A 12,923-nucleotide genomic window follows, 5' to 3' on the forward strand; every position below is an offset into this window, starting at 1 on the left:
TCTGACATGGAACTCGCCACCTCGGTCTCCTCTGTAAAGGATGGAGGATCCGATATGCCCGAGCGCGACATCACGTGGGACAGTGCTTCTTCCGGTGGGGGTGGCAGCTGAGGGAGATGGGAAACATTCTCTTCCGCAGGAAGTCTTGCCGCCATAGAGTGCAGCATCTGTTGCTGGGAGTCCAGCCTATGCGACAGTTCCCTCACTGTTTTAATCAGAGACGCAATCCCGTCTGCTTCCCGTCTCCTGCGCCTTGGAGGAGTTCGCGAGCAGAGCGTCTGGCAGATCTGAAGCAAGAGCGCCTCAGTCTTGGGGACCTTTGTCTGGGGGATTGCGCTCTACTCCCGGGGGAGTGCCTGCGAGGAGACAGAGAGGGGGAGACAGACTGCACCCTCGCTGGTGAAGCTCTGGAGGAAGACAAGCGCCACCTCCTTGGAGAGACAATTGCCGGGGGTCCGTGCGGTGCAGAGACCACAGAAGAGCGGCGGGCAGAGCTTCTGCTGTGGTGGCTGGCCGATGGGGAGTTCTGGGCCTTCTTATGGTGCATGGCCTCCGTAAATGGTGCATAGTGCATGCAGCCCCCTTCTGCCATTAGTGCGCTCCGGGCATGCTCCTCGCCCAGACAGCGCACGCAAGAGTTGTGTCCATCGTTCGAGGGCAGCTTGCCCTGGCACCCGGAACAACGGTGGAAAGCCCCCTTTGGCTTCATCTCAGTTAACCGATCCGTGTCTGTCTCCATCGTTAGACTCTCTATGTAAGTCAACAGCTCTTTTGGCTGATGGGCTTTGCCAAACTCCTCAGCTCTGATACTGCCCCCCTCGATGTTTAAGTCAAGGTTGTCGATGTCGAGGTCCGAGAGGTCAACACGGGCGTCCAGATGTCGAGAGCAGGTCATGTTGTCGAGAGGTGGATGGGAAACAAAGGTCAACGAGGTCAGTTGAGGTCAACACGGGATGGACACGGGGAGGAATTCCACGGTCGATATCAACAGAAAGGTCAAGGGATCGACAGGGTAGTCTATATCGACAAGGGAGTTGAGGGATCGACAGTTCGTTGTCGACAAGGTGTTCGTCGAGTGTTACTCTGGACGTATCGAGCGGTTTAAAATCAGTCAACAGAGGTTGAAAGAATCTTGATCGATGTCGAGCAGCAGGGGCGAGGGATCGGTGGGGTTGGTCAATGTCGATAAAGGTCAAGGGATTGACGAGCTCGGTTTGTCAAGAGCGGTTTTCGGTGTGTCGAGCCGTTTAAAATCCACCGACAGAGGTCGAGATCCCAGGATAGAGTGGGTGGTCTCAACCGCGGGGAGGCTGCTCCGTGGAGTAGACTCCTTCTCTACCCTCTCCTACGCCACTCGAATCTGCAAGGAATAAAAATGGTACAGAAATGTAAAATCGTGCAGTAGATCTCAGAGGAGGGACCGAAGCCGGCTCCAAGCGAGACTCCTACTGCACACTTACCTCCAAGAGAAGGTGAAAATGCAAATAATAATAGTAGTAATATACAAAAAGACCGTAGTTTGAGCTCCGAAGAGTAAATAATAATCAAAGGATATAATCTGATGAGGAACCGAACTCCGAAGAGTAGGGAAGCGCACTTCTCAAGCTTTAGGATCGCAAGCAAAACCATTAGCACATTCACTGGCAAGGTGAAAGAAGAAATGGCAGGGAGCTGTCATTTTTCACAGATGCCAGGGGCAGGTCCCTGACAGCAGGGCCCCTATTGGGCAGCTTTGGTACATGCTTTCAATGATTGGCAGGTAAGAAGGCTCTTCCCATTCGGTAATGGCTGTCTTTCGATTTGAAAGGGAACCCAGCTAACACACAAGTTGCTACATCGTTGTAGCAACGCAATTCAACATTGTGGCAACGTTGTGTGTTAACTGGGAAGTGGACGCTGAATAAAATATTTACATTGATCTGTTATTCACCCAACCATTGATCCACCCGCTAACAGAAAACGCCTTACGAAAGATAAGGGCATCTGCCAATAATGATAATAACTACACAGTTTTCATCAATAGTGACTTCAGTTTTTATTTTACTCACTGTTAAAATACACCTACCATTAAAATTATAGACTGATCATTTCTTTGTCAGTGGGCAAACAGACAAAATCAGCAGGGGATCAAATACTTTTTTCCCTCACTGTATATTTTTGAAAATGTATGAGGAAAGTCATAAGCCTAAAAGCCTGGATGGCCCCGGCCCAATTTAACCCCTGCTTATACTGTTTATAGGACTGGTTCAGCACTTAGTGCCCTCCTGACTTTTCTTGTGAAAAAAACACTGGGCTAGCTTGACATTTGGATGTATTATTCCTCAACCCCTGAAAGATGCAATTTCTCTTAAATTGCCTGCTGCTTTATCCGCCTCTGAGTGATATGGATGTTTCTATTCAGCAAAATTGTCAAGGCTAAGAGTTCTCCAGTTGTTTTTGTGGCCACCTCTGTTCACTCCAGTATAGTTAATCTATTACATGATGTGTAAATTACCAAGTGCAGTGCTATAACTCTCAGACTGTGCTTATTTAGGGTATCCTATTCATATTCATCCCTCCCTGTAGCCCTTTTTCCAGAGCTGTATATATGCATATACATATGTATATGATCCCCCCCCCTTTCTCGGTGGATGCAAAATCAACACAGTTAATTGCCTGTGATGAGTGAGTACATGTTAGTGAGCTGCGGGTTAGTCATTCTGAAGGAATTGCCCCGTTTTGGGCTTTACGAACTGAGGCTTACAATGGGTACAGTGTTTGGAGTTCCCTCGGGGACAGAGAGGAGGTGGTTTCAGCCTCTGTGAACTCCAGCTCCCTTTTTTAAAAAGAAGAAGGTTGGGTTTGAAAGTTGCTGGGTGTGTAGTGAGCAGTACTAGGAGGAGCCCCTGTGTTTTGGAAAGGGGGAGGGGTGTGTGAACTTAGGCGTGATCAAGGCGTCCAACTGATTGACAGGAGACACTGACACTAACCAGAGGGGCACACCATGAACACAGCAACAACACTGATCCACAGTGGTCATATTTTGTAGTTTAACTCTACACTGCCTTGCAGACCTGTACACCTTACTTCATAGCAATAACAAAGAAAAAAGAGTGTCCTTTAGCTGCAATGGCCACTTATTTCTAATTAAATTCCCCACGTAAGTATCTGACTTCTTTTGAATCCATTGAACAGTTTGTTTGCTGCCTATTATCATCTGTGAAAAGTGAAGATTTCTTAAAGCCCACCCACAAAAGAATCAAAGCATGTTTTTCTACTCCTGGTATCATTCAGCGTTCTTGAAGACAAACAGGGGCATAGACAAACATTTAGCAATCATCATTCATATTTTGTTCTGTTAGTTTGCTGCCGTCCATTGTATGTCGATTGAAACTGAATTGAATTGAATGAAATTGTATTATTATTATTATTATTATTATTATTATTATTATTATTATTATTATTGTTATTGTTATTGTTATTATTATTATATTTTATTTTGTGCATATGCACTTTTTGGAAAAGTATTTCTTAACCTCTGTGATAACAAATTACTAGTACCTTTTTTTTTTTTTTTATGTACCGCAGGGGTAGTAGTTGCCTCAAACTCTCCTCAGACATTGACCTTTAGAACAGCTAACACCGGGATATCTTGACATCCAGTCACTGAATACTGCCACACACTTCCATGGCTGACATTTCCACCAACACTGCCAAATTAGGAAAGTCTTTTAAAGAAAGGATGGTGTTTATTTTTGTGGTGAGTACCGTGCTGTCCACAAATTAACTATATTGGGAACTATACATTCCCTGACTTACATCAACTAAAACACAGGCATTCGTTTTTTGTTTTTGTTTCAATAAATATAAAACAATGTTCCAGGCCTCCCCAAAAAACTCCAGGATGGTTTATAAAGAAGCAGTGGTGTGATTAGGGAATGAAGGTGAAGGGCAGTAAATATTTAGACAGTATTTATAAACAACACAATTAATCACCAACAGACCAATGTCAGAAATATAAATGGTCTTTAACCCAATTATTTTGATATTTTCATAATACAATAGGGATGGATTCGTCTTAATGTAGCCCATGGGTGCATTTTCCTGGCATCAGTGGAGATTTGTTTATCTGGATCTGTGTTAGGGACTTTTTTCACACTTACTGTGAGTGCACGGACGGTCTTACAAGGTCTGTTTTGAGGTTTTATGTTTTCTTCATCTTTGTGCAAGATTAAATGGCCACTTCTGTGGATACTTTTCATGAGGAAAGCTAGGTATGTATGTCAAGGCTGCCTCATGTTGGCTTGTAGAATGCCAAAAGACTGGATTTTTGTACTGGCTACCCTTTCTTGCGAACATCAGTTTTCAACAATCGTGGCAAAATTACAAGAGCAGAAATATGTTGTTTTTTACTGATGGTAGCCTGTATCTCCTAATGGTGAACTAAGCAGGAAAAAGACTATTGTTATGACCTACAGTTTAGAAATAGAACACTCTGAAGTGCACTTTCCCATATCTTTGAAATATGTCTTGATATTAATCATCTGAGTTCCATTCAACAAAGGTTTCTTGTTCAGGAACTGAGAGCTCCTTGATGTGGTTGAAATCCAGAATTGCTTGGGGAGGCTACAGCATATAATTTAGGTTAACTGCCACATGTGGAAAAAAGTGAGTAGCACTTTAACCTTACACACTCATTAGCACAGGTTAAGCTGCTTTGATAGATGTGCCTTAATAACGAGTGGAAAGACAATTGTGACGAGGGATCAGCTGCATGTATTTTCCCTTCCTACCAGAAAAAAAAAAAGTGCCAAATAGTGAGCTGAGTGCAGCCAAACACACACTCTGATATCTCTCAGTCAGCCGCTGGCTACAACGAAGTGTGTGGTATAGTCATGTGGGATAAAAAATAAAATAATATTTTTTTTAAATCCCATATTTTATTTGATTTCTTTATCCTGATCAACCTTTCCAACACTGTATCCTGTACAGTTGTGTTGGGCGTCATGTGTTCTGTTAAGGTCAAACAATAGCAAAGATGTTTATGTATATTTATGTGTTTTTTAAATCTCTATATTATTTCAACGTACATTTATGAGTGTATTTTACACTAGATGCGATACATCTCATTCACAAGAACAATTGGTTTTGAATGTAAAAGATCAGTTTTGTGGGTCACACACTATATTGTATTTATAGTTATAGAACAAGCATGTTTCTACTGGTACTAGATCATGCTAGAGGCCACATGCTGTGTAGAGGCTAGATTTTGTTAAAGGCACCATTACGTCCTGTATGTATTGCAATGTTTTGGAAACCTAGTGCCCTGCCAGCCAAGCTTTTGGAATTTTATGATGAAACCTGAACTCCTACCAATATGTCTGTGCACTAAACTAAGAGTGAAATACAGTGGTTCAAGGAGAAAAGCATTGAAAACATTTTAGTTCCTGCTAAGAGACATGATCTCACTTTCACAGAACACCTCTGGTATTAACTGGAACAATGAAGCAAGGGACCCCTTTTGTATGCAATTATGTATTTACCTGAAAGGCTGAATAAACAGATGTGAACAACAACAACTTGTTTGGTTTGCTGTTCCTTAAAAAACAAACAAAAAAAAAAAACACAAATCACACTGACACATATGACTCTAGATAGACAACATATTGTGAGAGGCCCTGGGGATTGATAGAGGACCAGGCCTTAGTTTTCTCAATGCTGTGATGCCTGCTGTGCAGCGTGCTTGACAGATTCTCAGTGTCTCTTTCAAGCCAGAGTGCCTGGGCTGTAGCTCAGATGTACCATGAATCATGGTTTTGGTTTTTGGTTTGAAACTCTTCAAATACCATGGTCCTAATTAAATTAGATTGTTGTATTGAAATATTAACTTGCACTGGAAGTGAATGGGAGATTGGGTTGATATTATTCTGTGTCCACGTTAATAGCTCACCAGCATTTTCGTTCATCAGCATTTTGTTATTTTTGCCAATAGAGCCTCCGATGTATTTCCAGCCCTGAGGTGCAGGTTTAGATGAACAAGCAGAGAAATAGTTCAAAAGTTTGACTCAAACTTATATTATATTAAAATTCTGAACATGTATATTTGTAATCCCGCCACTTTAGATTTCCTTCACACGTTACTCTTGAACTCTCTTCCTGTTGCGATACTGTCCTTCCACAAAAGATAAGATATTTACTTTAGTCTTTTAGTTCAAAATGAATACACAATTTTAAATTAAAAATAACTCATACTGACATTGTGGGGTCATTCTGAATTAAAATTAAATCCATTTGCCATATGTATGAGCGAATTTAATTTAATTGTCCATGAATTAATGTGTGGGTTTTGTTTCAGGATTAAAAAGTGCTCTGTGAATTTGGACCAAAGGATGTTCTCTTTCATTGTATTTATTGTGTTTACTCCTACTAGAATTCTGTCTCCAGCCAGGAACAGACCTGGTGTTTGAACTCGACACTAAATCAATAACAAAGAGATAATAATAGTAAGAGCGATCAGTTATATTTTTTAATTGCCACAGCTTGATGACAGCAGGAGAACAAAAAAAAGACTTACTTATTATTATGCTCACTGTGTTACTGATTTAGTGCTGACAACTTTTAAAGTATCAACTGAGAAAAGGTGCAATTTTTGGCCAAACATTAATTAGGACGCAGTGACAGACACACACATTCTACAGACTATACAGTACCAGGGGACATCACAGGACTACCTCTCTAACTGTAAATGAGAAGCACAAAAAGTGAAAGGAAAATATATCCTTGAACTCCTTTAACACTCATTTAAGCCTTCAGGGGAAAACTGCAACAGATTATGTTGTCATACACAGCTTTATTCATATATTTTCCATTGCAGCTGCACCCATTTTCCAATTCAATCATCTAATACCAGTTTTCATTCCAGTAACCTCTCTTGTATGTATATATTTTCCAGGGGCCCTGATTTGACCAATAAGTGGATTATCATTCTTAAATGTGGACAGACTCCAAATGCATGTCCAGAGACTTACCATTATGCAGAGATTTGTTTTGAAGCTCATAAAATTGGAAGTGTCTTGGATGTCCCAGTGGCCATGCCTTCGTGAAAGGAAATTAGTGTACTGTCCATCTCTGCACTTCAGAAAGTCTAATTTATTCTCAGGGTCTCCCAAACTCCTGAACTGTACCATGTCCTCCTCAGAGTGATGTCATCGAGTCTCCTTGCAAAGACGACTAGAAGCAACTTTATAATTCAATATAATATCAAGCTGAGCTTCAAAGGGCGATCAGACAACCATAAACAGCACACTTAGTCCTAGTTTTTATAATGAAATGGCCCTTATATGCACACGAGGGCTTGAGGGCATCTTGGGTGTCCTTCGATCTTGTAGGAAACAGAGAGAAACTTGAATAGGTGATTCCAGAGAAGGCAAGATAAGAAAAAAAAATTGAACACACCAAAAAAAAGGGTCTCAGGGATAATTGCAGAGTGCCACCTCACCCTCCAGAGATTTTCATCTCTGGCAGCTTTAAGATACTCTGAATTGACAAACATTGTGGCAACTGTACTGTGCTTGACCTTGGATGATGAAATATAGATAAACAGCATTTTTCCATGCAGCACAAGTGCGTTAATCCAGGAGCAGGGCTGGAGTTATGAGTTATGAGGAAAGTATTTTGGTCTTTATTTCCTGACGATTTGAGTTAGCTTTGAGTCAGTGTATCAGTCTGTTTTGGCTTCCCGTCTAACAACAAAAATAAATAAATAATAAAGAGAGGAAATTATGTTAATTATTCACGATACAATTAAACAAGACAAGCTATTACAGGACTTGAATGCAGTGTAGTTTGATAAGGATTTGTCTCCTCTACAGCACAATAGACCTTCATTAAAATCAGTGGCACACTAACACAGCGCTTCTTAATGGCTTGACTTTGTAGTTTCCAATATGGATGGTAAGATGTCAGCAGTGAAGTTCAGATTGTTCAGATTAGTCAATTACACAAAATGTGAGAATTATGAGCTGTGAGCTCTCTCTAATCATCCTTCTCCTTCTCAGTGTAACAGCCTGGAGGCCAGAATTCACAAAGCCTGTTTATTTTGCAGCATGATTAGCACAAATCAACAGGGAAATGAAACAATATTGAACGCACATATATACAGTGCATCCGGAAAGTATTCACAGCGCTTCACTTTTTCCACATTGTTATGTTACAGCCTTATTACAAAATGGATTAAATTCATTATTTTCCTCAAAATTCTACAAACAATACCCCATAATGACAACGTGAAAGAAGTTTGTTTGAAATCTTTGCAAATTTATTAAAAATAAAAAACAAAAAAAGCACATGTACATAAGTATTCACAGCCTTTGCTCAATACTTTGTTGAAGCACCTTTGGCACCAATTACAGCCTCAAGTCTTTTTAAATATGATGCTACAAGCTTGGCACACCTGTTTTTAGACAGTTTCTCCTATTCTTCTTTGCAGGACCTCTCAAGCTCCATCAGGGTGGATGGGGAGCGTCGGTGCACAGCCATTTTCAGATCTCTCCAGAGATGTTCAATCGGGTTCAAGTCTGGGCTCTGGCTGGGCCACTCAAGGACATTCACAGAGTTGTCCTGTAGCCACTCCTTTGTTATCTTGGCTGTGTGCTTAGGGTCGTTGTCCTGTTGGAAGATGAACCTTTGCCCCAGTCTGAGGTCCAGAGTGCTCTGGAGCAGGTTTTCATCAAGGATGTCTCTACATTGCTGCATTCATCTTTCCCTCGATCCTGACTAGTCTCCCAGTTCCTGCCGCTGAAAAACATCCCCACAGTATGATGCTGCCACCACCATGCTTCACTGTAGGGATGGTATTGGCCAGGTGATGAGCGGTGCCTGGTTTCCTCCAGACATGACGCTTGCCATTCAGGCCAAAGAGTTCAATCTTTGTTTCATCAGACCGTCTGGCCACTCTTCCACACAGGCCTGATTGGTGGAGTGCTGCAGAGATGGTTGTTCTTCTGGAACTTTCTCCTCTCTCCACAGAGACACGCTGGAGCTCTGTCAAGAGTGATCATCGGGTTCTTGGTCACCTCCCTGACTAAGGCCCTTCTCCCCCGAACGCTCAGTTTGGCCGGGCGGCCAGCTCTAGGAAGAGTCCTGGTGGTTCCAAACTTCTTCCATTTATGGATGATGGAGACCACTGTGCTCATTGGGACCTTCAATGCTGCAGAATTTTTTCTGTACCCTTCCCCAGATCTGTGCCTCAATACAATCCTGTCTCGGCGGTCTACAGACAATTCCTTGGACTTCATGGCTTGGTTTGTGCTCTAACATGCACTGTTAACTGTGGGACCTAATATAGACAGGTGTGTGCCTTTCCAAATCATGTCCAATCAACTGAATTTACCACAGGTGGACTCCAATCAAGTTGTAGAAAAATCTCAAGGATGATCAGTGGAAACAGGATGCACCTGAGCTCAATTTTGAGTGTCATGGCAAAGGCTGTGAATACTTATGTACATGTGCTTTTTTTGTTTTTTTATTTTTAATAAATTTGCAAAGATTTCAAACAAACTTCTTTCACGTTGTCATTATGGGGTATTGTTTGTAGAATTTTGAGGAAAATAATTAATTTAATCAATTTTGTAATAAGGCTGTAACATAACAAAATGTGGAAAACGTGAAGCACTGTGACTACTTTCCGGATGCACTGTATAGTATACACTCAGTTATTGAAAGTATTCATAACCTGAATCTGAAACAATGTTATTCACTGAATCATTTTACTTGAAAATTATATCGTTCGTTATAATTGTCTTTTTTTAAATGATACTGTTTTGGAGTTGGTTGAACAATGATTTGACAATGGTACAGCAGTACAACTGTGGGCTGTGTAAATGTCTGGGCTTGAAAATTAATTTAAAATGACATTAGAGATACACTACATTTTTCAACCAGGTAAAATCATGGGTCTTTATGGTGCAATCAAATACATGTTCTTGCAAGTTATATTCTTAAGTTTATGTTTTCTTATGTTTCTAATGCTTTTAATTTAGAGGTTTCTTTCCTTAATTTTGCAGGTTATCATCTTTGTACTCAGCACTTTGTAATGTCTGTTACTCCAGTAAATGTAGAATAAACAGTGTACCTTTTAACCCCATCTATCTTGTGCAATTCTCAAACCACAGCAAGATGCCATGACAGAAAACAATATAATTATTTGTGTTGACATTGCCATTTTTCAACCATTGCACTGCCGAATGTAATCCATTTCTGTTTTTGTATGAGCCACAGATGGCAGTTAAATGTGTAAAACTGAGCACACATATTATGACTGGTAGGTGCTATGTCCTTTCATGGTGCTATGCTAGATGTATATAAACATATGTATTTATACAGCACTGGATATAAATGGATCTCTAAAACCAAATGGACAACTCAGTCCGTTTCTCAGACCTCCGTAATTCTAAATATTTAGTCTTCGTCTATTGTTAAAGCAGACACAGAGAGTCAACCAAAGTACTGGTGGTTTAAAGATCTACTTTAAAGGCTACGTTTTCGACTACAAAGTCGACAGATGTGTCTTCCTGTGTGTGTGCATGACACCCAGATTATAAACCCTAAAGAGGGCATCTGCTCATAGAAATTTTACAGGAGTGCTTTGGTGTTTTTTCCTTTCTTGTATACAATCTCTTATTTTGATGGTGATCTGTTTCAATGTAACCCAATGTAAAAATTGTAAATGTAAAAAAATCTAAATCAACAACTTCTTCCCCATCTATTTTAATGATTTCATCAGCTTTGTGTGTGGTGTGTGCATGCATTTGCATGTGTGTGTGTGTAGTTTTACATAATCCTAAACTGCCATTATGATCCTTTTGAATGCAAATGCAAGTCCCCCCACCGCAAATAAATAAGCCCTAACACTGATTGTGTTGATTCTCCTAAATGAGGGTTAGGAAACTTTTCTTCCCTTCCCATCTCAATTATTGTGTTTAATGGTTTAATTAATATGTTACAACAACTGACTCAATGTAAATTGACTCCATTTTGATTTACCATCTCTGTTAAAAAAACATTTCTTACTCTCCTCCCCTTTTGGTTGGTTAAAATAGTCCTGTTGCTGTATATAGTGGTTGACAATTCATATCACACCAGGAACTTACCTACAGTTTGCTTTGAGACATTCTTACAAAAAATATTGGGTATGTGTGATGGAAAACAAAATGCTCTATGATGCAGCGATGCTCTGTTCTTCTACCTACTGACACCTTACTTAAAAAAAAAAAGAAACCAACACAGAGGACATTCACATTAGGCCTGTAGGACTGTTGCCAGCAATCTGTAGGAGACAAACTGTAAATTATCTTGTTTATATTTAGAGTAGAGTAGAGTGTACTATAGTGTAGCTACAACTTGGTTTGTATATATTATTATTCTCACAATACACCAAAAGTTTTGATTATGTCTTTATGCACTTATCCAACTTTCCCTTATCAGTGTGAAAGTCCAACACTGTGTACGATCTCTCCCCCCCCTTTACTTTTTGGCTTCAGGCATGAAACTCCATGTGGAATATCACAGTTGCAGACCATTTGCAACACGATGCTTCAAACACACTTAATCTGATTCCAGCACTGTCTTCATCATTTTGTGCAAATTTAAAGTCCAGTAACATTGCAATCCAAAATCAGACCTATTTGATCCTCCTGTCCTGTCTCCAAATATTGGCAAGCTTTGTTTTAGTAACAGTTTTTCGCAAACCATTTGTTGCCATCACTTCATAAAGCTGTCCGAAAATGTAACCTTATTAGACAACCCCCCCCCAATCTCCCTCTTCCAATGTACTATAAACAATATGCGGCCTAATAGGCCCACATAACTCAGTCAATACTAAAATTGGTGCTGTTTGCATTTAATTCATGGCTGCCACCCAATTACTTCGGGAGGGGTTTCTATGCATTAAAATAGCTGGGAAGTATTATTGCAGAGCGTGAAAGCGTTTACCAATTATTGCACAAACCTTTACCCCTCATTTTAATTAAAAAATGCTCAGTGTGGCCCATATAAAACTGGGCTGAAACAAAGATTTGTCAAATGTGCTTAGAAAGAAAGAAAAATAATGCTGATAAAGCAAAGAGTAACAAAGCTGCAGTTTTATATTTTAAGGAAAGGACTTGCTATATGTGAGTTATTATTATTATTATTATTATAGTCTTGAATGTTTTAGATTCTTAATTTGTTAAATCAATTTTAAAATGAAATAAGTGGGAAAGAGGTGGGAAACTCCTGAAATGTACAGCCCAAAACCAAAGCTTTCCCCAATTCATTTCTAGATGTAAATGAAATAATTAAGCTCATCGAGATAACCTGCAACCTATCTTAATTCACAACATGCTTGAGAGAGAGAGAGACAGAGAATTAGGTTAACGTCTTCTAGGGTAATAAATGTAGATAAAGCTTAATTTGGGGGGTTCTTACTGTGCTCACGAATAGCAATCTCAGCACATGTGGGTTTAATAAGATCTTCACAGTAACCACTGATGGCTTCAATCAGTTAACATTGGCCAACCTTTGAACTACAGTTCTTGTTTCTCTTTTCAAATATGCAGAACAGTAACCCAATTAAAATGTCTGCTAATTTAATAAGAGTTATATTAAGGAGAAAGAGAAGGAGAAGGACAATGAGACGAAGATGCAACTGTCTTTATAGCAATAATGAATCCCATTGAATTTATAGAAACTTGGTACAGAAATAGCCATAGTCATTTCATAAATAATATTTTCGGACATGAACATTTGTACAGATCTTATTTATAGCAAAGTTTGAGCTTGAGACTTGACATTTGTTTCCACTCTGTGTCAAGTGCTAAGATCATTGAAATTGTCCCCAAAGTGTAGCAGTTATTGGCAATACATTATAACACCTCTGACTTTGCCACTGACCCAAAGTTGTATCA

Source organism: Amia ocellicauda, chromosome 9 (assembly GCF_036373705.1).
Source record: "Amia ocellicauda isolate fAmiCal2 chromosome 9, fAmiCal2.hap1, whole genome shotgun sequence".
Taxonomy (NCBI): Eukaryota; Metazoa; Chordata; class Actinopteri; order Amiiformes; family Amiidae; genus Amia; species Amia ocellicauda.